Raw genomic sequence first — 11,430 nt, 5'->3', positions numbered from 1 at the left:
ACATATAAACCTTCCTCTTGAATCACTATCTATTAAAAAAAACCGCTTCAAAATTCGTTACGTAGTTTTAAAGATATAAGCATACATAGGGACGGACAGACAGAGACAGCGACTTTGTTTTATACTATTATTGATTAGGCACCGTTTACGTGCAAATGTAGGAAATCAATTATGTAATTATTGTAGATATTAACTTCAACTTGTACTTAACAAGTAAATGAGGACGGGGAACAAATTATAATTTAATAAGACGAGCCGCGTCATCGAGAGAGATTGATCGCGCTCGAGCGACACGGCAACTTTTAAATTAATCATGTGAAACAAGTGGTAGCCATGGGGGGGGGGAAGGGATTGTTAGCAATGGAGTTTGACATTGCTAGCAATATGCCCTATCAGGTCGACCTCCACGTGGTTCCCCCTGGAAACCATCGTGAACAATTCTTGTTGAATTCATCACGTCTCTTTCATCCTCACCTATCATCCTTCACTGGTGCCCCGCCGGTGTATACCAATAGCGCGGGTGGGTTCACCATTCCATTATCACCCATTAAAAAAAAAATGTGGTAGCCGAGTTGTTCTAGAGTTATAAACTAATATAACTACTAAGTCCAGTTTCAAAATTAATTTACAAAAATTCTTAATTGTGAGGCAAAAGTTAGACATTCCAGCAAGTTGCCTCTATGTACCATTTGTCTGCTAGATGAACTATCATATTGCTGTTTACTGTATAGGTAATCTGTTAGTATCATTTTATTGTTACCCTATTTCCTTTGGCCACAACAGAATATCAGTGCTTTGCTCTGTTGAGGGCGAAGCAATAAACTGAGTTGTGGCCATTTTGTATTGCTATGGCACACTCACAAACGAAAATTGTATTTAGCTTTATGTGTTTTTTTATCATTAATGTCATCTCGCTCACATTATTTGTAATAATTGATATTATCACTATATTTCTGAATGTAATAAAGAATATATTTATTTAATATAGGTATATAAATAAAAATAAATACTTATATACAGGTAGCTTTGTCATGTTAGATGGATAAATGGTATTAAGAAGAACGAAGATTTTTTTTTTAATTTAGCAATAGCGGTGACATCTACGAAAAAGAAGCTACTATTTACTCCTCGACAATAGATGGCGCTATTCACACTGTTATTTATGAAATAAACTGATTTTGCTACTTGAACGTAAATAGAAAAGACAATAATATTAAATTCGAATGAATATCCATTTTAATATTTCTATATTTATTGCGTTACGTTAACTCGGTACGAGTAATGAGCCAAATTGCGTCTTCACAGAGCGGGTGCTAAAATACATTTGCATTTGAAACACTGAATTTACTGCAATCATGAAAGGTTGCAATTTGCAACTCGCTGTTTCTAGAAATTGTACAAATTAGGGTGTTTGAAAGTTATTTTTATTCAAGTTAAAATTTTGAGATCGTTACCTTTAGTAGTAGGTAAAATGGCTGTACACTATATGTGGTTGATGTTACATTTTATTTACCTGTATTGTATTCGATTAGATGTGAAAAAATAAATGGTATATAAAATTTAATTTATGTTATATAAACTAATTAATTTGTTCAAAAAATTTTTTGTTTTATTTATTCTTTATTAATCACATTACAAAAAAAATATCTGATATAATAGCATTCTCTCGCAGTTAATCTGTTATAAATTATTTAGTTAAATTGTTGTTAAAAGTAATTTTATATTAGATTTGTATAAAAGATACTTAAGAGTATAATTCTATTTACAAGCCTTTTATTCGTCTCCCATATGGTCTAGTGGCTAGGATACCTGGCTTTCACCCAGGAGGCTCGGGTTCGATTCCCGGTATGGGAAGTGTTTTTTGCATTTAATTGACATCAATTTACCTGGTAACCATAATTATTTTATGTGCGTAGATTTTTTCCTCTGCTGTGCCCAATATAAAAACAATATCGGCCGAGTCATGGTCTTCGGATAATCTTTGCAAATCACGTAGTAACCCGGGCAAGCCGGCCCGCTCAACAGACGCGGCGCAGCACGCGCCCGCCACCCGGCTTGCCATAGTAGGCACACCCAAAACTTTTTTTGAGGGAAAAATTTTGAATGAATCACTTCACTATTACGCCAAATTTAACCGTTCACAATAACATTCGAGTCAGGTATAATAATTTCACTAAACACAAATTAAGTAAGCTAAAGTTACATTCATAGTTAATTTCAGTAAGTATGTCAGTGAAACACTCTAATTTCATCCACATTGAATATTTAACGAAATAAAATAAGAATTAATTGGTAAACGAAAGCTCACAAGCTACAACACACTTGTCAACATAACCTCAAATGCTTAGCTTCACCTCAATCTTAAACCGTTTTCCAACAGTACACTGCGTGTTGGACTATGCTTTTATTGTTATGTTGTGTGTGCGACACAAAAATCTCACAGTAAACTTTGGAATTCATTCAAGGAACAGATCAAAACAGGTTTCCAATGAAACATTTCGCTCTTAGGTAAAAGCAGTTATATCGATATCTTTGTCTTTGTCTTTCATGTTTATTACAATGGTAAATTTTATAAATGGTAGTAATTGACATTTTCAAAAGGAGTAGTATCAGCCTCTGTGGCGCAATTGGCTAGCGCGTTCGGCTGTTAACCGGAAGGCTGGTGGTTCGAGCCCACCCAGGGGCGGATCTTTTTGAAGAATTTCGAATTGTTATTATAAAATATCTATTTTAAATACAAATTATTCATAATTTAAAGTTCAATTATCACATGTCATTTTAGTTTTTAGATAAGTAAGGTATATGCCCTTTAAAATATTCCTTTATATTCTCGCTAACATACTTTGTAATTTGGCCCGTTTAAAGTATACGCGAGATTCGTGATGTTAGGCACGTTACTATGCTTCCGATCTCTGAACCACAAAATGTCTAACAATCTGACAATTCGGAAATTGCAACCTGTCAGCTGCCGCCATGGCCTTACAACTGCCAGATAACGTAATATTACCAGAGGTTTTATTATTATTATTAAATATATTCTTTCACACTTCTAATATTAATAATAATTAATCATCAACATATCAGCCGTTAACTGTTCACTGGTGAACATAGACTTCCCCTATAAGGGGGGGTTTGCCAGCAATTAGCATACTTGACAGGCTGTTTTTTTTTATGGGTGAAAATAGTATGGTAACCCCGCCTGCGCTAACGGGATACGCTGGCGGAGCACCAATGAGGGGTGATAGATGAGAATGAATACAGGCCAGTTAGCTCATCATGATGAATTCATCAGGAATTAACCGTGATAGTTTCTAGGGAGAACCGCGAGGAGGTCGACCTGGTTGGGTATATTGCTAGCAATGAGATTCTCAGTCTCCATTACTAACAATCCCTTTCCCCCCTGACAGGCTGGTTGGCGACAATAGTTAGGTTTTGGTAATTTTTAAAAGGGACGCTATTGCTCATCCCTCAATCATTAAGTTTCCTTAATCTTTTCTTACGACACCCACGTGAAATGAAGTGGAGGCCCATTCTATGCCGGGATCATACGGCAATATTAATAATAATTACTACCACGCAATCATGCCAATTGCCTGGTCCTCAAACGAGGGTATCCTGTTTTAAGAGAAACCAGGCCACAAAATATCTAGGAGCTTAACACAGTAACAATAATAAGGAACAGCAAGGGTTGTCGTTGTTTCACCTTTGACCATATTTTTTCCCTAGATACTACAGAATGGAGGTTTTTTTTTTATACCAAACAAGCATATAGCCTATCGCCGGCATACGGCCGTTAATAGGCCTGCAATACCAGCGGTATTATGCACGTGTTGCCGACCCTGAAGAAACCTCTTTAACCCCCTTTTGAAGAACCCCATACTGTAGTCTCTTGGGAAAACCTCGGTATGGAATTCATTACATAAACTGAGTGTTCGTAGGAGAAAACATCTCTGAAACCACGTTGTGCGACCATTTAGGCTGTAGAGTATGAGGGTGAACTCCCTGTCGCTGGTGAGCCGTATAATGGTAGAAAGTGGCCGTGGGCATCATATTGAATAATTCCTCTGAGCACAATCCGTTGTACAAGCGGTACAACACGCAGAGTGAGACAGAACCTCTCCTAAGACTTAAGGGTTCGATACCGCTTGTAAGCCTGAGATCATCGACAATTCTCATAGCTCGTCGTTGCACTGAGTCGTAGAGTTCAAGCTGGTATTTAGGTGCTTCCGCCCATAAGCGATAGCAATACTCCATATGGTGCCGGATTTGCAATTCTATAAATACAATGTATTAAGGTTTCTTTATGATCGGCTACAAGCACTCCGTGTTGCATGCGTCCATAGGCTACAGTGATCTAGTACGTTCAGACGCGCTGTATGCTTTTTTACCGCTTTCGTGGTGTAGAAAAAAAAATGTCACCACATTTTTTTTTTCATTTTCTCAGATTAAGTAGTGATGCTAGTTTCTTTTTAAATTACATGCAATTAATAATAGCATCTTACCTATTTTGCGGTATTAGAAACATCATTTATAGTGTTTGGACTCTACGAAAATCTTCGACTCCTTTCATGACATAGAGATACATAAATCTACATCTTACAAAGTTGAATTTTACGTTCTTTCAAAATTACATAAACTGCGCAGTTTTAGAATGATAAATTAATGATTGAACAATAGATAAAAATAAACGATATCCTATTTGAACAGATGCTCCATTATTCACAGCTCACTCGAAAGATATATTGTTCCACCAGTCTGGTTTTCGTGAACGTCACCATACATTAAAGTTTTACAAAATAGTTGATAAAGCAAAACCCGGATAATAATTCCTTCAGTTTGTTTTCGTTTGTCCACACCAGACGCCGGAATGGCCTCACCAATTACCCCGATGACGCGTTCATGGTTTCCTTTAATTGCGGTATTTTTATTTGCCTCGTATTTATACATTTCAAGGTTATTATTGAGTGGTAACACTGTTCTATTGATATTGTTAAAGTTGGAGTTGGTTTATTAATTTGTTACTTATTTGAAAGGGAATTGAAAATCAATAAAATTGGCCTGGGATAATTATGTATTTGTAACGGAAATCCTGTAAATTGTAAAGAAAAAAAAAAAAACATTTTAAATAGTAAAAAAATAACTTTATCATATGCAAATATTCTTAAATACAATTCACTATACCACTGTTACCACTACCACTACACAGTTAATCGAGGTATGCCGAGATTTCTCCTGGAAAAGAGGATGTTGGCTTTCATACAAAAAATTCAGGCCAATTTACAAATTGCTTCTTTTCGAATGAAATTTGTTAATAATTTCATTTGTTGATAGCTTCAGCGCTTAATGCCCATTTTAAACATTTTTTTTTCTACTTTTCTCTTTATTTTATACTAGCTTGTGCCCGCTACTTTTAATGTGTGGATTTGAGAAGTAGGAAAAGCAATGAAATAATCGACTTGATTTGAAGGGTGGGATATGGCGTGAATTTACTGGGTACAGAGAAATAACACCTGACTCCTCAGGAATGGCAACGCATAGAGGGTATCATGGATGAAAAAGTATACTCTGTTATGTCCATGGTACTGCTCATGTCTATAGGCGACGGTTAGCACTTTCAATCAGGTGGGCCGTCAGCTTGTAAATTATATAAAAAAGTAAAGATTATAAATAATTATTTACGAAATATTTATATTACGTGCAACATTGTTAATATCGAAATCGTGTCCCCTAAGTGTAAATGGCTACATGTAATAAAAATCAAAACATACACTATCGGTCGTTTTGTATGAGTAAACATTGTACAGGATTACATCAATCACTGTCGATCGTCCGTTGACATAAACTATCGTGCTTGATAATGTAATCAATAACTAGATTATTTCCTTTTCGGTTATATTTGGTCTGTGTTTGCCAACACGTGTACAACTAGTCACTAGAAGCATGTGTCAACAAAAAAGGGTCATAACAATTATAACCTTTTATTAGCTTTGGAATAAACGACTCGTATACAGTTTTCGCTTTGAGAGAGACCGGTACTTGTGATGGCTACATCGTTTATTGGCAGGGAATTTGTTTGTTTACTGTCCCAAGACTTTGCCTAGAGACGACAGTGATACATGCAGACCAAATTTTTAAGGCGGATGCAAAACAGTAACATTATTTACAATATACATGGTTGCCACCATTGTGTGATCATATTATTTTTTAAACTAAACTTTGGTTGATTTGTATCTCCCATTAGGCTAGACAGAAAGAATTTCAATAAATGTATTTGAAGATTCGAAAAAGCCTCATAAAAAACAAACAACATTATTGCCAATATAAAATTTCTGGAATTAAATATCAACAATAAAAAAAAAAAAAAAATTTGAAACTGATGGATATGAAAGAGACGAGTTTGTGAATCAGGACATGGATTAAGCATTGTCATTTTTGGCACTCGATTCTCTACTCTGTAAAGATATAGCGGAAGGATACATGTATTATTTGTAATTGTATTTATATATTTGAATCAAATTTTTAATGTAGTATATTGTATGTATATTGTATGATTGTTTCAAAATAACATTATAAGAATACTTCTACTATTACTATAAAGATCAAATTAGATTTTTACAATTTAATTCCTAACATTGAACACATTTCAACAAACACCCCACAGACCGTTTTAGATTATAAACATGAATTAGCATCCAAATTAAAATCCATTTTAGAAATTATACAGCAAACAAAACGAGGAACAATACTCGACTCCCTTCACTGTCCGGGAATAAGGAAACCAATTAAAAACGCGCACTAAACGTCATCTAACTGTTGAATATGAATGCTGGGTCTGGGAGAGTCCGACCCACGCACTTGGTCCGATGCGATCTGCCCGCAATTACGCCACAAAAGAATCAATTACACGCCGCGGCGCCGCAAAGCAGAAAGAAAACAATATTGCGCCCACAACGCTTAGACTCTTCACCGTTTCCGTGCCTTACCTTGCAATGTGGGGCGTTCAGAATTTATAGACCGGGCTGCTGGAATAAAACATGGCGTTCGTAATGATAATCAATCAAAGTATCGCCCAAATTTAACATTAAATCTACCGATATTTCATATATACCTAATCCTACAATGTGGGGGGGAAAGGGATTGTTAGGTATGGAGTTCGACATGGCTAGCAATATCTATCAGGTCGACCTCCACGTGGTTCCACGTGGAAACCATCGTGAACAATTCTTGTTGAATTCGTCACAATGGGCTAACTGACCTGCTTCATCCTCATCTATCATCCCTCACTGGTGCCCCGCCAGTGTATACCGATAGCGTGGGTGGGGTTACCATTCCATTATCACCCATTAAAAAAAAATCCTACCATGAGCGATCAAATGACCGCTTTAAAGTATGTATGTTAATATACAAAGAGATTTTAGCCAATTGGATAGTAAACAAGTAAATAATAGTAAGTTGTAAATATTGCAAAATGGGTTGTATATTTATTATAGGAAAAGTCAATAAGTTACATGGTGAGAAATTTTTTTAACTAAATTTCAAAAACGATCATTTGACAGCCTTTGGTGGGTTTAGTGTTAATAACAATAATAAAATCATTTATTCAGCTACAAAAGATAATAATGTTAATGACAAATTTATACATTAAAATAATAGTTCTGTGATAGCAGCTGAAATGGTCTTCTTAGCTTAACCTGCAGCGTGGTGCTGCAGCGCTGATTTTCAGTGGAGCCACCACTCGATAGGTAGCACCCGAGAAACATGAGTAAATCTATAATATATTATTAACTGGGGGGAAAGAGATTGTTAGTAATGGAGACTGTGAATCCCATTGCTAGCAATATACCCAACCAGGTCAACCTCCTCGCGGTTCCCCCTGGAAACTATCATGGTTAATTCCTGATGAATTCATCATGATGGGCTAACTGGCCTGTTTTCATTCTCATCTATCTCTCTTCACTGGTGCTCCGCCAGCGTATGCCGTTAGCGCAGGCGGGGTTACCATACCATTTTCACCCATCAAAAAAAAAAAATACATTATTAACTGGACCTTATACATGATATTAATATTATATATGAATATAATAATATATTATTTATTGTATAACATTTGGTATTCATAGACGTTTTCTCATACGCCATTTTATGAAAAATGTGCACGAAAATTTCTGCAGATATGAGAAGATAAAGTCATTGTTATATATAATCATAGACAAATAATTTTGTGATGTAATTTGTTGGATAAAAAGTAATTTAATAGAAATTTGTTTTATTAATTTATGCTAATTGAGTACCAATGAGGAAGACTGAGGATGAAGTCAGTGTCATTTGACCACGATTTCACAACGACGATTTCTAGAAGGGACCGTTTGGAAGTCAACTTGACAGGGTACATATATTGATAGAAATTGGGCTACTAAATTTCATTATCTCTCGACCCTTCTATCTCCATGTTAGATAAGATTACCATGCGATACTATATCAGTCGTAAATTGTCCACTGTTGAACGTAGGCCTCTCTTTATTAGAGAGTTTTGCCAGTTTTTGCCACGTTTAACAACCGGGTTGGCAACTGTAGTTAGACATTGGAGATGTTTTAAGAGGGACGCTGCTGCCTATCCCTCGACCATTCAGTTCCCTTAGTCTTAGATATCAAATTAGACTATATTTGAGCAAATTATTTTATTTATTTATTCATCAGCACAAATATGTGTACATGGCGGACTTAATACTAAAAGCATTCACTCCCAGTCAACCATAGGGAAGTGTCAGAATACTCGAATGCGGCACTAGTAATTAGTCTGTTTATAGTTAAATTTCTTAATTCCCTGGTCGTGTCGTGTACACGCATAGTGCTGTCACGTCTCGCGAGTTTGGCCCTCATCTCTTTGAGGTGCAGATCAAAGCATACGCGCTTCTATTAGCCCTGATTACAGCGGCGCACTCGACGCCCCGCGACCGCACCGCGCCGCGCCGCGCCGCGCCCGTTCGCGCGGTCTGTCGCGGGCGTAACGTGCCTAGCTCGTATTGTCTCTGCGCGCCCGCGGCCGCCTACGGGTTAAGACGCTTTGTAGAGTCATTGCAATTTTAATTAGCTTTGATAGTGCACTGTGTACTTTGATATTTCTTAGTTAGCAAACTAGTAATATCCATCCACGCTCGCGACTCGCGAGCACTTGAGTTTTGTTTGGTAATGTACTTATAATAAATTAAGCATGTATTTTATTTATGTTGTACTTGCCATAATAATTGAATATTTACGAAATTGATTGAACAATTAAGTTTACCGCTTGGAAGCAGTCCAGCATCGTCATTTTTCACCATCTCAAAGGTTGACTGTAAGAGATCCGTGTATGGAATAAGGCCGTCATTGTATATTAAATTTTTTAATGTGTCCAATGTAAATTGTGTACAATAAAGATTTTTACAATGCAATCATTATATGATTGCATTGTAAAAATGGCTGATATCAGCCATTAACTGTCCGCTGCTGAACCTTCTGCTAGGCCTTCACCTAATAGGGACTTTTGTCAGTATTTGCCAGGCATAAATTTTGTTACTAATATAGGTATTCTTTTGTAATATGGATAAAACCATATTACGCCGACCCCAAATAATAATTGCGATAAGGGTAGGAAGATGATGAAGATGATGATGATAGGTAATTCTGTACTTGTGTTTATATATCAGAGAATACGTGTATAACAAACCATAAAGTATAACAAAATACCGGTATAATGCAAATAAGCAGTAATGTTCATCGTGACAAATACATATAAATTAACAAGTAAATTCATGTTATGTGAACAGACTTTCGAATAGGTAGGTAAGTAGGTACTAACTTATTGTGATCGATTCTAAAGTCCGAAATGTTTCTAAAGTCGATCGATTGTCTCATTTTATATATAAAATGCATTTATACAAATATATATATATTTCTAAATACATAGATATATGATTTTATTTTGAGTAATTATTATTTAGGTAATATTTATGTACAATATTTTTTTTTTTTTTTAATATTTTAAGGGCTTTTACCTTCTTCATGTATATCAGTCCTATTGTACCCTGAACTGATTTCCCCAACAAAACTTTATCTACCTTCCCTAGATTTATGTACAATATTTAAAAATGTAAAATATAATATTAATATGTACTAGGCAAACAAACTGAATCGTATTTTCGGACGATAGCCACGTGGCGTTGGTGGTGTAATGGTCAGCATAGTTGCCTTCCAAGCAGTTGATCCGGGTTCGATTCCCGGCCAACGCACACTTTTTGTTTTTCCATATTATATTTCATTTACATTTTATATCATTATTTGATTTTTTCATATTATTTTTTATAAAATTTGTAATTTGCTGTACTCTTTTTGCAGTCTATTCAATTAGTTTTTAATTTTTTTTTTTATATTTTGGTAATCTAGAAAACGATAATAATCGTGATATTTTAAAAAGTGTAGTACAACGTATATGTTATTGTTTTTAAATTCTATCTTTCGTTTTACATGAGCTCATAGCATGACCGATAGATGGCGCTAAGTGTATTAACTATCAAGGTCTACCAATCTTATTTTTTTCTGCCTTGTTGCCTAGTAAATATTAAATTTGTTCAGTATGTATTTTCTGGTAGATTATAAAATATATAAAATATATATAATAAAATAATAATAATGCAAGGATATGTTTGGTAAAATATTTTCTTTATTACTAACAAGATTTTTTTTAGAGAAAAATTTTTAGAAGTCGTTCAATTAATCCATGGAATAAATAGTAATTCTAAATGTTCCTATATTTAAAATTAGAATATAATTATATTATGAAATATCAATTAATATTATTAAAAAATAAATAAGGATAAATTAAAATAAACTGTAAAAATAAGTTGTTGGCGACAGACCCCCTTTTATTTACCTTTTTTAGATTTACATTTTTATATTTTAAATATGTCTTTTGATACTAATTTTGTTTTTCTTCTTGATTGACGTATTATTGTTGTATTGTGATTGTCTATAGGAAAATATACTTGTAAGCCTCTCTCTTAATATTATTTTATTATTGTCGCTGCCCTCTTCTCCTACCAGCGCCGTTTTTATAAGTAAATACAATAATAGTTTTATGATGTGATAATTTTCGTTGCATTGGATGCAATCTTTCATGAATAATATTGTCAAGTCGAGAAAATATTTTTTTTTTTAATTTTATTTTTTTCTGTTGACTTTTTTATTTTAAATAATAATAAATAAGGTCGTTTTAAGAAGGGGAAGACCGAGGAATAGTTACATGGGACAGGTAATGGAAACACTAGGTGCCATGTCGTATAGGGAGGTCAAAGATATGGCCTGGAATAGAGCTGGCTGGAAGAGAATGCATGAATTAGTTGTACTGACGAGAGAAAACTCTTAAATGATAAGAGAAAGATTAATTTTATGAAA

General features: G+C 34.8%; 3 non-coding genes across 3 annotated transcripts; all 3 read left to right on the top strand.

Moving 5' to 3' along the window:
* Positions 1-1,782: 1,782 nt before the first annotated feature.
* Trnae-uuc (transfer RNA glutamic acid (anticodon UUC)) lies at positions 1,783-1,854 on the top strand. Its single transcript has one exon. It is a non-coding gene; the product is annotated as a tRNA-Glu (tRNA).
* Positions 1,855-2,612: 758 nt separating this feature from the next.
* Positions 2,613-2,686, top strand: Trnan-guu (transfer RNA asparagine (anticodon GUU)). Its single transcript has one exon. It is a non-coding gene; the product is annotated as a tRNA-Asn (tRNA).
* Positions 2,687-10,196: 7,510 nt separating this feature from the next.
* On the top strand, positions 10,197-10,268 carry Trnag-ucc (transfer RNA glycine (anticodon UCC)). The gene has a single exon. It is a non-coding gene; the product is annotated as a tRNA-Gly (tRNA).
* The last annotated feature ends 1,162 nt before the right edge of the window (positions 10,269-11,430 follow it).

The sequence above is a fragment of the Galleria mellonella genome, unplaced genomic scaffold (genome assembly GCF_026898425.1).
Source record: "Galleria mellonella isolate WM207_F2 unplaced genomic scaffold, CSIRO_AGI_GalMel_v1 utg19, whole genome shotgun sequence".
NCBI classification, from domain to species: domain Eukaryota; kingdom Metazoa; phylum Arthropoda; class Insecta; order Lepidoptera; family Pyralidae; genus Galleria; species Galleria mellonella.
Note: the sequence above shows the minus strand (reverse complement) of the source record. Positions and strands in the feature narration are given on the sequence as shown.